The 15224-nt window shown below is 46.8% G+C and overlaps 2 non-coding genes across 2 annotated transcripts; both read left to right on the forward strand.

The window, feature by feature from the left end:
* The first annotated feature begins 747 nt into the window (after positions 1-747).
* Positions 748-863, forward strand: LOC117283389. Its single transcript, XR_004514366.1, has one exon. It is a non-coding gene; the product is annotated as a U5 spliceosomal RNA (small nuclear RNA).
* A 5782-nt stretch (positions 864-6645) lies between these two features.
* LOC117283388 lies at positions 6646-6762 on the forward strand. The gene has a single exon (XR_004514365.1). It is a non-coding gene; the product is annotated as a U5 spliceosomal RNA (small nuclear RNA).
* The last annotated feature ends 8462 nt before the right edge of the window (positions 6763-15224 follow it).

The raw sequence follows: 15224 nt of genomic DNA on the forward strand, positions 1-15224 counted from the left end.
CGGGAGCTCCCATAGCCCTTGTCTTTTAAAAATATCTTTAAAGTTTTAAAGTATACCACCCAAGTAATGAATGCACAGTTCAAAGAAAAGTCATCTAAAACTCTGCTGCCTGCCCTTGAATTTAAAATAAAGGATTTGGGGGACACTTTTTTCTTTCCCATCAGCACACCTCACTGCCTCCGTGGGGGATACTGCGAATCTGCACTGACTATTCCTTTGCCATCCACACTTCTCCCAGCCCCAACAATTGTATTAGAAAACTTCCTTAACTGTCATGCGTATAATCCCAGCTACACAGGGGGCAGGCAGAGGCAGGAGGATCAAGAGTTTGAGGCCATATTGGGCAATTTAGCAAGTGCCTGTCTCAAAACAAAAATTGAAAACCACTTCTCTATTTAAAAGAAGTCACATTCAAAGCCCCAGGATACAAACACAAAATCAGAATCTCTCTGGTGACTGTGACTGTGGAAACCCAAGGAGCAAAGCCTTCCTCCTCTACCACCGACCAACCGGCAAGTCTCAAAGGCAATTATTCAACTCTCATTTGCATATCCATAGTGTCGTGAAAACCATGCAACTACTTTCATGAGGATAAACTTATCCCCTCTTCTAATTTTAAAAATTTGAAGAGTAGTGTATAAAGAATTAATGAAGTAAACTTCTGCAAATTGTAAATTTTTAGGTAACTAGTCACCATGACTTTACAAGGAGTTGTAGTTACTCCAGTAGGAGTTGCACAAACCTCATCTGCCCTGGTTTTTCTTCAAATAGCGTTAAGTCTTTTGCTTTCTACTAAAGATTTCTACAGTAAAGGAACTGTTTTGAGTCTTAAACTAGTTTTTGAGGTCTTGTTCTAACAAGAGAAATTACCGTGGTTAGAAAATGGCTTAGAGGTTTTTTTCATGTGTTTTGAGGTGAGTTATAATACATAAATATGTTCTCACTTAAGTACAAAACTTTCAGTACAGTGGACATTAACATATGAGCTTAATTGATCAATTTAAAATTCCCCTTCCCAGCCTTAAATTTCTCTCCTGTATACAGGTACATCGCACTGTCCTTAGGTACTGATCCAGGATTTCTCAACTTCACCCAGGAAAGGATATTAAAATGTTGCTTCCAGAGCTCTGTAAAGGAGGTCATGACTCGACTTAGTATGTTAAAACTAAAATTCTGGTCGTGATCGTTATGTCAGGCTGCAATTGTAAACTTGGGGGTCCACTGGACTACAGATTGAACCCAGGGCTTTAGCACTAGCTGCTTTACCCTCGGCGCTTTTGATTGATTGATTGATTGATTTTTTGAGGTAGGGTCTCCCTGTCACTAAGTTGCCCAGGCAGGGCTCAAAAGAGATTCTCCTGCCTCACGTTCTTACAGTATGGGGGAATCACAGTCATGTGCCAACACACCAGGCCTTTCTATATACCTTAAATCATCTCCAAATTAAGGGTAACACCTAAATCAATGTGAATCACTGTTATCTGTACTGTATTTACAGTTTTAAAACTGTGCATGGACAGTACCCATGCATTTTTGTTGTTTCTGATTTTCGGTTGGTTGAAGATGCAAATTCTCTACCCACAGGGAAGGCATGCAGACTATTCATCATCTGCCTTAATTTAAATTTAAATCATAAATTTTCACATGAAAATCATAGATGTGTTTTGATGTTATTTTCAATACCGGGGACTGAACCCAGGGCCTTCACCCTGTGCTACGTCCTAGCCCTCACTAAATTGCTCAGGTTGGGCTCCAACTTGTGCTCCTCCTGTCTCAGCCTAGGATTACAGTCATGCACTACAATACCTGGATAATGTGACTCAAAAAAAAAAAAAAAAAAAAAAAAAGAATGCAATAGCAACAGGCATTTTCAACTATTAAGGAAACACCACATACTCGACCTTAGCTGGTCGGCTTGTTGAGCCCTATAGGGAAGCAGCACCCCCTTGTGGCCAGCACAGAAGCTGCAGAAGACGTCAACCTGGGAACAGATGCTAAAAAAAAAAAAAAAAAACTGGAAGCCCAACCTACTGAAAAGGTTGACTGTCCTCTGTACTTGGGAAACTGCCTGGGTGGCTGTGGCCCTAGGTCTCAGCCACGAGTAGAAACCAGAGTACAATCAACAAGCATAGGCTTAAAGTCAGTCACTACAAGAGATAAAAGCAAAATCATCTGACAATCTCATGAAGAAAATGCATTTGATAAACTCAGGCACCCATTTCTTTACACATATTCAATACATTTATGTACTTATTATACAAGAATTAAAAGAGAGTCCCGCCTAACCTAACATGAATACCAACCAGAAATCTCAAGCAAACATCACACATTAACTGAAAGTGTTGTCAACTTTCTCAAATCAAGAGACAAAAGTGACAATGTCACCGCTTCCATTTCTTTTTTTCACAACAGATCTTTGCCAGCAAAGTAAAACAGAAAAGGTGGGGGTACACAAGACCGGAGAAATGAAATTATCAAGTCAGTGTGGTGATGCACAACGGTTGTCCCAGCACTTAACAGACCAAGGCAAGAAGTTCCCAAGTTTGAAGACAATGTGGACTGTGTAGTGAGATACTATCTAAAAAAAAAAAAATACTGTAAAACATTTTTTGTTTGTTTGTTTTGGTTTTTTGATACAGGGTCTCACTATGTAGTTGAGACTGACCTGGGTCTCACTATGTAGCTCAGGCTAGTCTTGAACTCACAGCAATCCTCCTGCCTCAGCTTCCCGAGTGCTGGGATTACAGGCGTGCACCACCACACCCAGCTGTAAAACATTTTTTTAAATTTGATATTTAAACCTCATGTGTCTGATTTATTTCATTAACATTATGATCTCAAGGTGTGTCCATTTCCCTACAAATAACTCAAGTTTATTTTTATGACAGAGTAGTACGCCACTGTGTACAAGCCTAAAATATACAGAGCCAAATAAAAGGTAGATAATAGGAAGTAGAAAGATCAATCTTTCTCAAAAGGGAAGGGGATCCAGAGAGGGAGCAGGGGGAGGGGAACGACAGGGAAGGAGAAAAGGAATGAAGATGTGTTCTGTACATGCACCAGCCCCACATAAGGAATGCAAACATTACATACAGCAAAAATGGACCAGGGATTTAGCTCAGTGGGGCCACCCGCTGCCCCACAAGCCTGAAGACCCAAGTTCGATCCCTGGTACAAAAAAAAAAAAAAAAAAAGAACACACTATTCATGTTAAAACTCTAAAGGCAAATGTATTTTAAAAAAATGTGCAGCAAACATGGACTAACAAGGGCTGGGGATTTAGCTCAGTGGTGCGGCCACCTTTCTTGCAAGCATAAGGTCCTGAGTTTGATCCCCGGTACCAAAAATAAATGAATAAATAAAAATTACAAAAATAAACAAAAAACTCAATCCATATAATTACCCTCAGAGGACATCCAAAATATCCAGAAGTACTGTCCAATATGGTCACTACCGGCCACACGTGGTAAGGATTTGAAATGTGGCCAGTCTAAATTGAGACACACTATAAAGTGTAAAAACATACATGAATTTTGAAGACTCTGTATGAGAAAGTACAATTGTTTTTTATATTATTTATCAAAATAATATTTTAGTAACTTGAGTTAAATAAACAAATATATTACTTTGCAGGGGGCAGTTCAGAGGATCAAACCCAGGGCCTTGTGGATACTAAGCAAGTGCTCTGTGACTGAGCTACACCCCAGCCCAACATATATAAAAAGTAATTAATTTTACCTGTTTACTTTTTTATATGTCTACTAGCAATTTTTCTTTTGTTTTGTTGTTTTTTGAGACAGGGTCTCACTATGTAGTTGAGTCTGACCTGGAACTCACTATGTAGCCCAGGCTGGTCTTGAACTCAGCGATCCTCCTGCCTCAGCCTCCTGAGTGCTGGAATTACAGGCGTGCGTCACCACACCCTGCTGGAGATAATTTTAAATTACACACATGGCTCACACTATATTGGACAGTGCTGTTTGAGATAATCTAGTATTCAATCCCCAGAACAAAAAATAACATTAAATTGAAATTAAAACTATAGCTCATCCAGGAGTGGTGGAGACACTGGGAAGCTGAGGGTGGAAGTGTGCAATTTCCAGGCAAGGCTGGGCAACTTAGTGGTTTAGCAAGACCCTGTCTCAAAATTAAAAAATAAAAAAGGGCTGAAGAAGTAGCTCAGTGTATACAGGCCCTGGGTTCAATCCCCAGAACACCCTCTCCAAAGACCCCAGTAAAACTCAGTAAAGTTGTTGCATACAAGACTAGTAATACAAAAGCAGTGTTTTTAGACGCATGATAAGTTTTTCAAATCATAACCATTTATCAATGTTTGTTTGCTTGTTTGAGACAGGTTCTCTTTCTACAGTCCAGGCTGGCCTCCATCTTTCTGCCTCAACCTCTGCAACTTTTTTCATCTATAATTTATAATAGCAGAAAATATGCATGCCTAGGATATTTGGTATAAACAGTTAACATGATATTTATGAAGTTAATTATGTACCTTTAAGGAAGATATAAAAAATAAAATATGTATATATATATAAATGGAAAACTATATCAAGGTCATAGCCTGGAAGATTACCATAAAGATGGGAAATTCCTTACTGTATGCCTAGAATGTACCAATAAACTCAATTTTTAAAAAAGATGGGAAATTCTTCCCAATTTATAAATTCAAAGCAATCTCAATCAGAAATTCCAACAACATATTGTTTGTTTTCTAGGTTATTCTTGTTTTTCAAATATTAACGGGCAAGGTGGCACACAGCTAGAAGCTGAGGCAGCAGAAGGATTTCAAGGCCAGCCTGGGCAACCTAACAAGACCCTGACCCCAACCAAAACATTTTAAAAGGTCTGGCGAATGTAGCTCTGGGTTTACCAACTTCAGTCCCCGGAACCATGAAGAAGAGAAAGGAGGAAGAGGAAGAACAGGACGAAGGGGAGGAAGAGGACTAAGGAGGGGGAGAAAGCAGGGAGGAAGAGAAATAAGAGGCAGAGGGAGAGAAGAAAGAAAGAGGAACGGGAGGAAGAAGGAGAGAAGGGAATTGTTGCCACAAACGGAAGCACAGGCCACACCCTAAGGAAAGCGCAGACGCCCTTTCAACTCCACTTTCACCGTCAGGATTCAGAAGGCCCCAGAGTTCCCTGACTGTGGAGCCTGGCTGGCCAAAACCAAAAGTCTGCCTTCTGGCGGCTCTAACCTGTGAAACGTGCCCAGGACGTTCCAGGGTGAAGCAAAGCCAAGCCAGGAGCAGGACCACTCCGTTGCAACTCCCAGAGAGCGTTCCAAGCGTTCAGAGAGCCACCTTCCGGTCCTCTTAGTCCCAGGCCAAACGAGAAGGCTCCGTCTCCTGAGCCTCTACCACCCCGTTACAGTCAGAAGATTCAAGCAAAGAAGGGATCGCGGATCGTGATGAACCTGCAAACACAGGGTCAAGTCACAGGAGCCTGAAGCAAAGGCCCCTCGTATGCGGTTTGCTGTCCTTACACGTAATGCCCAGAACAGGCACTTTAGAGCACTTGCTGGAGGCTGGGGCTTGGGGGACCTGCTCACGAATGGATACAGAGCATCTCCCAGGGTGACAAGCATGTTCTAAAATGTGACGATTGTACAGTCCTGTGGATATGCTAAAAACCATGGCACTACACTGGAAAGCGCTGAGTTGTATAGCTTTCGCATTGTATCCAATAAATCTTTCTTTAAAGTGTATTTGTGGAGTTTAAATCACTTACATAAAATATGATTGCCTTGCTAGCAAAGGAAACAGCCAAGTGGGGAGCGGGTTAGTTCAGAGAAGGCGGGGAGCAGTCTACACTAGCAGCTGGAGAGGTGGAAAGAGCTGGTCTCCTCTCACAAATAAGGGAGTTTAAGATTTATACACAGTTCGGAGGTGGAACAACCGGATTTCATCCCCAATAGCAGTGCTGGGATTGGGGGACAGAAAAGATGAAACGGAGCGCGCAAACCCCAATTGGTAACAGGATCTTGCCAGGAATTATCACACCGCAGATGGAAAAAAAAAAGTGAAATATCCACACGCACTCGAGTGCACAACGGACAACAAAACTACAACCAGAACCAATCACCCGTGGCCCACCGCGCAGCTGAAGAAAAAGGAAACCCACACTTTATACACAGAGCCCTGCCCTCCCCAGGTCACACCCCTTGCTCCCACCGAACGGAGCAAACACTAGCCTGAATTTCGCAACCATTATTTATGTGCTATTTTCTTTTTCAATGTAATCATAATGTTTAAAAGAAATCAATTTCAGATGTACAAAAATGCAAAACAGATCAAAACCTGGGTCTGACCAGGACGACGTTTAGAAGCCAGGCATCCAGTCCGCTGCTTCGCCCCCTAATGGTGACGTAAATCGCCGTGCGAACTCACAATTACTTCCGGAATCCGAAGGGCCTGGAGACCGCTTATTTGCATACCCATAGTGCACTGCGCACAACACAAACATGAAACGGCAAAATTAAAAAATTTTTCTATGGGGCATACTTTGTAAAAGTGACACTTGTTGTTAGAAAACTATCTGAGATTTTTTTCTTTGTGTAATACTCTTTTCTTTAAGTAGTTATCATCAGTGTACAAGGGTATTCTGTTGCCTGACATGTGAGTTACGCGAATGACAGGAATACTCTGGTTTCTCTTCAGATCGCATAAATCTTTCGCCTTTTACTAAAGATTTCCGTGGAGAGGAACAACTCTGAGTCTTACACCAATTTTTTGAGGCCTTGTTTTGCTCAAGGCTACCTTTACCTTTGTTTAAGAAAAGAATCTTGTCCATTAAGATGCTTAATTTTTAGTTATCCTGTTTAATTACAACTGCTTCTATAGTCTTTTTCTCAATTCTACGTTTCACTGTTATTTGTTTTTCCTCAGAATTTAGAAAGTACTGCGTCTGATAGGTCAATATAACATACAAAAAAGTGTTTTCTTAATGCAGTTTATTGGAATTTCTAGTCCAACTGTACCGCTCAACTTGAACTGTGGAATTTTTGGACTGGTAGGGTTGGATAGCTTCTTGTTCACAGTGGCCTTTGAAATACATAGTTAATGTCTAGCTGAAAGTTATAAAGTGATAGTGTACATTTTTCCTGACTGCTACTCATGAATGGGATTTCCTTAGACTTTTTTCCCCCGTTTATACGTTTTTCTCTGATTTTTGCTCCACCCTCTCCAGGTTGTGAATCTTAGTGGTTTAAGAGTTTCGTTGGTGATCGAACTCGGGTCCTTGCACTTGAGAGGCGGCGGCACCACTGAGCTAAATCCCCAGCCTATGCATGAATCTCTTAAACCAGGCTGGGGATTTAGCTCAGTGATTCCACCGCCTGCCTCCCAAACACAAGGACCTAAGTTCTGATCCCCGGTACCAAAAAAAGTTTCTTGCATAGCCATTCACCTCTAGAAAGTTTAAATAGTACTTAAAACAGACATGGTGGTACACCTACAATTGTAGGACTCTGGGCTGGGGATACAGTTCAGTGGCTCTGGGTTCAATCTCTACTAAATATGTGGAATTTTTGTTGGTTACAGGTGCGTTTATCTCCTACCTATTTATGGCTTCTCTTTTTGCTCTTCTAGGTATTCTAGTCTTAATTTTAATATCGAGTCTGTTTTTTATTATTTTTATTTGTGCTTTTGTTTTCTCTAAACAGATTACCATGGACTCAATCTCTCCTCCTCTAAATTGCTTCCTCAGGTGTCTGTCTGGTCACAGCAACGAGAAGCTGACACAGCAAAGAGAAAGCCCCAGGGACAGTGGGCCGGAGGGCAGAGCCTGGGCAGACTGAAGCAGCCCCCCACCCTCCTGGGAAGCAGGGCCACTGGAACTTGCAGACCTGGGACAGCTGAAAGACCAGAGGCTGTGGCAGGAGAAGCGGCCAGGAGATTCAGGTTCTCGGTCTGCACTGCCACCCACTGGCTTTGTGACCTCGACAGCTGGAGCCCAGGACTCTCTAGGGGCGCAGGGTCTCCGACTACTGTCCAGTGACTTAGGAAATCTCCAGATTTCCCCCAGGCTCTGACACTGCAGGATGCACAACCCTGGGCCCAGGGGAACGGAGGAGATCTGAGTGTGAGCAAAGGAGACTCATCCAATTCAGGCTAGCTTTGAACTCACCGTGTGCACCAGACTGGCCTCACAGCAATCCACCTGCCTCAGCCTCCCCAGTGCTGGAATTACAGGTGTGTGCCACCATGCCAGGTGATTTAAAAGTTTTTAAAACTTTATTAGTTTGAGTAGATAATACATCCACAGGATAGGCAATGTGAAAATTACTCAGGCAGGTGGGCCCTGGCTGACCTTGGACCCTCCTGTGCCTGCCACCCACCTGCTGTGAGCCCAAGGAAAGGGAGGCAGTGTTAGGGACCTGAGAGGACCAGGGTGAGGCCATGGGTGCAGAAAGCAGACCCAGACCAGGGGACAGCGGGAAGATGTTGCCTCTGGGGCCCCAGCACTGCAGCTCTGTTGTCTGAGCAGCCCACTGGGATCATAAGTCAGCCCCAATAATAAATTACAGGGATGAAATTTAATGAAAGGGAGACCCTTTATTTGTAAAGAGGAAATGGAGCGAGAAAGGAGAAGATAGATAGCTACTCGGATAAGAAAGAATCAGGGTAGGAGCCTCCAGAAAGATGGAGAACTTAGCTGGCTCTACCGGGTCAGTGTGTTGCTTCTTAACTGTTTGCGCCAGATATACCCGATGGGGTGGTAAACACCTGGAATCTCAGCATTCAGGAAGCTGAGGCAGGAAGATTGCTGTGGGTTCAAGCACAGCCTGAACTACATAGCAAGACCCTATCTGTCCCAAAAAAACAAAACCAGGAAGAAGCAGGAGACAAATCCACCCTGGGTGCATTCTGGGGGCTCCAGCCTTGTCCCTTCTGAAACATCAGGATCCTGGAAGCCAGGGAACTGGGGAAGCTGGACCCTGGTCTCAGGTCAGGGAACCCTGCCAGGCAGGGCATGGTGGGACAGCTGGGCACATATGCTAAGGGACTGCATATGCCTGGGGTAATTAATATAAAAGAAAGGGTTACTTTAACTCACAGTTTCTGAGGTTTCAGTTCAGTCATTCAGTCCCTTTTCGGCCATGGCAGCATGTGGTCATCAAAGGAGGAGTGCGAGGGCTGGGGATTTGGCTCAATGGTTCTGCCGCCTGCCTCGCAAGCGCAAGGGCCCAAGTTTGATCCCTGATACAAAAAAAAAAATTAAAAACCACTAAAGAAGGAGTGCCGGGAAAAGGCTGCTCACCTCATGGTGGTCAGGAAGCCAAGCAAGGGGAGGGTGGGATCCTCCTATAGACCACGCCCTGATGACATCACTTCCGGTCACCAGGCTCCACTATGTAGAGGTTCCACCACCTCCCAATACCACAATTGTGGCTGGAGACCACAATTTTAATACGTGGGCTTCTGGAAAACCTCCAGATCCAAGCAAGTTCTTTCCCTGGAGGGGTGCATGTGAGAAAAGATGACTAAGAAGCTAGGGCCAGAGGAAAGGCTTCATGGAGACCAGCCAGGACGCCAGCGGCAGGCCTTCTCTGGGGCCTTCTCCTTCATGGGAGACCAGGGGCGTGCAGCCACTGGCTCCCCTCCCCCCACACCCCTCTTCCCACCAGCTACAGGACAGGGGCTCCTGGCAAGATTTTCCAACCAAAGGGGACAGCTGGGCTTAGATCCCCTTTTTTGGCTTCCAGCGAATTAAAATTTATTTCTCAGAGAGGAAATGAGGGGTCAGGGTTTTTTTTCCCCCTCCTTAATGGGCCCTGATGAAGGAAAAGAATCGAGGAAGGGATCGGAAATCTGATCCACCACTAGAAGGCTCAAAGGTCAGGGGGCTCCATGCACCCTCACTAGGGCAGCTGGACACAGTATGTTTTATTGTATAATTAACCTTGACCCTTCTGGGTTCAAAGAGAGAGGTTCATTAGAAATAAATCAGTAGTCTGGGCTGATCACTTCAAAGGCTACAGAACCCACTGGAAAATTCCATGTTGGTTCAGTGTGGAAACTGGAATAGGTGTGTGATTCCCTTTGAAAGGTGGGAGGAGTGTTTGGGGTTGAAAATTGAAATTGATTGCACATCCGCTTCCTTTAATCAGACAATCAGGAGTCATTATTGTGTATCTTGGCCAGGGGGGATGACAGGAAGAAGACTTGTGACCTCCAGGTGACCACCGGCTTGAGGACAATAGGCGTCTCTCCGGGCCAGGAGCCCTTCCTGTGTAACACGTCTGGAACTTACACTCGCCCACCCGCCACCCTCATAATGGGCAGCCTGCACTAGGTGCTTACTGTGCACCAAGAGTCAAGAACTTCCTGGTTACTTTTCTCATCTGACCCTCATGACAAGCCATTTAAGACCCGTTGTTACCTCTGTCATCGATGAGGACAAAGGATCAGGTCCAAGTGTTTTCAGTCTGCTTCAGTGCCCTGGTTCAAGGTTGAAAATGACCCAGGAAGAGTTGCAAATTACCACATAATGTCCCATATTCCCACATCTATTTCCCTGAAGTTGTTAGGAGGGGGGAGGGAAAAAAGCTGGAATAGAGAGCAAGTTGTTTTTTTTGGTTTTTTTATTTCTTCTTGTGCTGGGGATTGAATCCACGCCTCATATGATAAATACTCTACCAGTGAGTGCTACACCCTTGCTGCTATAACAAGTTTATCTTTGTTTTGTTTTTTGAGAAAGGGTCTCTCTATGTGGTTCAGGCTGGTCTTGAATTCACTATGTAGTCCAGGTGGACCTTGAACTTGTGACTGAACAGGTGATCTTCCTGCCTCAGCCTTCCAAGTGCTAGGATTAAAGGAGAGCAATGTACAGCAGGTTTATTTTAAATTCTTGGCTTCATCTCTAGTTCTTGGGGGGTGCTGGGGCTGGAACCTGGTGGCTCTCTCATTATAGGCAAGTACTCTACCACTCACCTACATCCTCTTCCCTTCTGGAAAACTTCTTATTTTGGGACAGGATTTCCCTTAAAGTGCCCATGCTAGGTTTAAACTCGAGATCCTCCTGCCTCAGCCTCCCAAGTAGCTGGGCAATGCATCTCCTTGTCCAGTTCTCTAGTTCATCTTTTATTCCCGTCTCTCCTTTCCCTCCATCTTTCCTTCTCCTTCCCTCTTTCCTGCTCTCTTCCACAAGCATTTGTTGAGAATTCATTGCTACTCTGTGGCGACACCATTGGGTCATAAAGAGATAAAGACCTGGTGCTCATCCTTGAAAACTTCCCCCTAAGTCCTCCGAGCTGCTACAGACTTAGGATGGCAGAGAAGGAGGGACTCCCACTAGAGAGGACCTAGGAAAACAGCACGTGAGAGCTGTTCCAGTGCTGGGGATCAAACTTAGGACCTTGTGCTTGCAAGGTAGGCGTGGTCCCACTGAACTAAATCCCTGGCCGGGGAGCTGTGATGTTTTAAAGGCTCTGGGAACCGGGATGGTGCAGAGAAGGCTCCAGGTGGAAGGAATCCCTTCTGGAAAGACCCAGAGTACTGTGCTCAGGAGAAGCCTGCCGGCTTGGACCTGATGACAGGCGTACACAATGAGGCCCTGACTAGCAGTAAAAACAGGCACTGGGCCTGAGCATGTCACGGCCACAAACCTGTCTGCTACTCACACAAGCCCTTGTCCAGTTTACGGGCAGGATAAGAAGGCACAAGTCCAGGGATGTCCCTGAGGTTACAGTGACCTGATCACACAGCCAGGGTGACAAAGCGGAGCCCTGCTCCCAACCGCTGCATGACACTGCCTCTTGTGACAGCCAGGCTAATGGCATTGCTCTGTTCCAGGGCAATGGGGAGCCATGGTGGGTTCCTGATCCGTTTGCATTTCAGGTCACTGCTGGGAGGAGTGTCTGCCATTCCTGGGTCTCTCCTGACCCTTCAGAAAACTTCTATTTTAGCTCATGTTAATCTCCTCCCCAAATCCCCTTCTCCTCCATACCTGAAAACAAATCACCAGACAGCTTAGGACAAGGCCAGGCCTTGTCTCCTCATCCATCCAAGGGAAGGACTATGGCAGGTTTAGCCCTGCCCACTACAAGGTCATTTGAAGACACCGATGAGGGAGAGGTGACCAAAAAGCACCATAAGAAGGAGTGGCAGAGGTGCCATCATTATTGGCACAGAGGGCCCCTGGGCCACCTGTGTTAGCACACACCTGTAATCTCAGCACTCTGGGAGGCTGAGGCAGGAAGATCGCAAGGACCAGTCTAGCCTGGGCAATTTAGTGACTTAAGAGGCTGTTTTAAAAACAAAAAATAAAAAGGGGTACTCTGGGAGGCTGAGGCAGGAAGATCGCAAGGACCAGTCTAGCCTGGGCAATTTAGTGACTTAGGCTGTTTTAAAAACAAAAAATAAAAAGGGCATGTAGCTTAGTGTGAAGGCCTAGATTCAGTCCCCAGGGCCCTAGAAGAAGCAGGTGAAGAGAGAAAGAGGAAGAGGAGGTCCTCAGAGGCCTCCTCTCTCCCCTGGAAACTCCAGTCTATGCGTCCCACTCCATGACTCCCTGGAGGCATCAACTATGCACAAAGCTCATGCTCCGGGAAGCTGGTGGTCATTCGGTTGCACGCGTACTGACCACAGCCTCCGTGCCAGCCCGTCTTACTTAGCCTTTGCTCCCCCTGAGCCTCCAGCTCCGCTGCTCTCCTCTCCCACGCCTCTTCCGGGCTTCCTTACTCCACGGCTGTGCCGTGGCTATCACGTTTGCTCTGTCCCTGGCTTGTGGCTGCGGCTCATCCGAGCGTTTGGTAGGTTGTAGTTGTTTGTATTCCAACCTACAAGACGGTGAACTCCCCAAGGGCTGTCGCTCTTCTCCCTGGGTCTCAACAAACCTAATCGCTTCGTTCCACCCCACCAGCAGGAACTAGGCCTCTGTCCCCATGGCTGTAATCCTCTCCGTTTCCGCAGGGCGGCAGCAAATCCTTCCAGTCACAGCCTGTTTCCCGGCGGGCCGAGCTAGAGGCTGCTGCGGAGACCAGAGCCACGCCAGGTGCAGGAGCCCTTCCAGCTCAGTTTCTTCTTCATCCTACTTCTTCCCACCTCACACTTAGGGGCAGTTTGCCCTGCGGGCATATTTCCTGTCTATTGCAGCAGATCTGCCTGCTGTGGTGGCGCATGCCAGCCATCCCTGCCCTCGAGAGCTGCGGCAGGAGGATTGCTGTAAGTTCAAGGCCAGCCTGGGCTACCCAGGGAGCCTGAAGCCAGCCTCAACAACAGAGTGAGCTTCAAAAAAGCTTATACTAAGAAAAAGTCCAGTGGGTCTTCAGAATACTTCACCAAGTCATTGGCTGTACTGGGGATTGAACCCAGGGCCTTATGTGTGCTAGGCAGGCGTCCTACCCCTGACCCACAACCCAGAACAAATTTTTTATTATATGGGGTGAGGTAGGGGTCTAAACTCAGTCTCTTCTTCCCTGTGAATCTCGTTATCCCAACACCATTTGTTGAAAAGAATTCTTTCTCTATTGAATGGGCTTAGCGCCCTCATAAAATCACGCTTCGTCACTGTGAGACTCAGTGCTATTTGATTGCCGTACTGTACGTATCTATCCTTGCACCACTGTCACGCTGTTTCAATTATTGCAGCCTGTAGTAAGTGTGCAAGTGCAAACCAGGACAAGTGAGTCCTCCAACTTTATTCTTTGTTCTCAAAGTTGTTTTTAGCTATTTGGGGGCAAATTTCGTATGCATTTTAGGACTAGCTATCAAATTCTGCAAAGAAGCAGGCCAGGCCAGCAGCCTCTCAGGTAGGAGCATATTATCTCTTTCATACAGGTGGGGAAACTGAGGCCTACAGCAGTGAAATTATCTGCTCGTGGTTACTTGACTAGGGAGTGGCAGAGTCAGGGACTGAAGTCCCCCCGCCGGGCTGTGGCACCCACACCCTGGGCCAGGGCCACACTTCTCACCTGGAGCAGGCATGAGCCCTGGCTGGCTGGCGTCCAGGTGGTACAGACCTGAAGGTGTGTGGCCACCCAAGCCACCAGCTGGTGTTAGAGACACCCCTGTCCCCCAGAGAAGGAGACCCCTGTGCTAGAGGGAGGGAAATTTTCACTGTTCCCTGCTTCCCCTGGCCCCGGTTTTCACACTCCAGCCTCAGCCCCGCTGACTGGCGACTTGGCGGCCATGGAAGCAATGACCCCAGGATTCCACAATGAAACTCCCCCATGGCTTCGCCCAAGAGCAAATCAGGCCAGCCCAGGATTAGACCCAAAGGGTTTTCCTTTGTAGCTCTGTGCCAGCTCCCTCTCCCTTGCTACAGGCTTCCATTCAGCAGTTGCTAAGGGAGCAACAGAGAAACAAACTCATACCCAGAAGCCAGATTGTGAGGCCAGGGTACAGATGCAGGGACCAGAGCCACCCAAGGCACCCTGGGTATTTGGTGGGGAGGGAGCCCCCTGGAGCAGGTGGGAGATCCAGAGAAAGGGGCTCAGGCATGAGGAGAAACAGGGTGGAGGGGCAGGGTCGGGCCAGGCCATGGGCATTTTGAGCGATAACCAGGGCCAGCTCCTGCATCGTGGCAGTGGCACATGGGATATGGTGAGCAACAGGCGAGTCATGTCCCTCAGCAAGGAAGGCCCTTCCATTTTCTGCCCATAACTCCTGTCAGCCTCTCGTAGGGGGCTCCAGAGGACTAGGGGAGTGAAAGAGCCCCATGTTTCTTTGATGGGGGGGGGCGCAGGTGGAGCTCCCATAGCTGTTTCCACTTGTGTCTGCCATCCTGTCTCAACCTTGCTTCACAGAACCCAGCCTCCTAAGCTGTCCCACTACACAGCAAGTCCTGACCTCATATTCTCTCGTAGGGGGCTCCAGAGGACTAGGGGAGTGAAAGAGCCCCATGTTTCTTTGATGGGGGGGCGCAGGTGGAGCTCCCATAGCTGTTTCCACTTGTGTCTGCCATCCTGTCTCAACCCTGCTTCACAGAACCCAGCCTCCTAAGCTGTCCCACTACACAGCAAGTCCTGACCTCATAGCTCACAGCAGCTGCCCAACTCCCTTGGCCCTGGCTGACCTTGAGGTGAGCTGTACCCACCAGCTCGTTGTCAATATGGCTGCCACTAAGCCAAAGCTCCCTGAGCCTGTGGTGACCGTCAGCAGCCTCAGACACCTGGCCTCAGGAGCTGGACCCAGAGGACAGTGGAGGCATGGGAGGCCTGGCCAAGGGTCCTGGCTGTGGTCCCTGGGAAGGGTCACTCAGTCAAAGACTCAGTT

The sequence above is a fragment of the Fukomys damarensis genome, unplaced genomic scaffold (assembly GCF_012274545.1).
Source record: "Fukomys damarensis isolate Sample0158 unplaced genomic scaffold, DMR_v1.0_HiC HiC_scaffold_25, whole genome shotgun sequence".
Classification (NCBI taxonomy): Eukaryota; Metazoa; Chordata; class Mammalia; order Rodentia; family Bathyergidae; genus Fukomys; species Fukomys damarensis.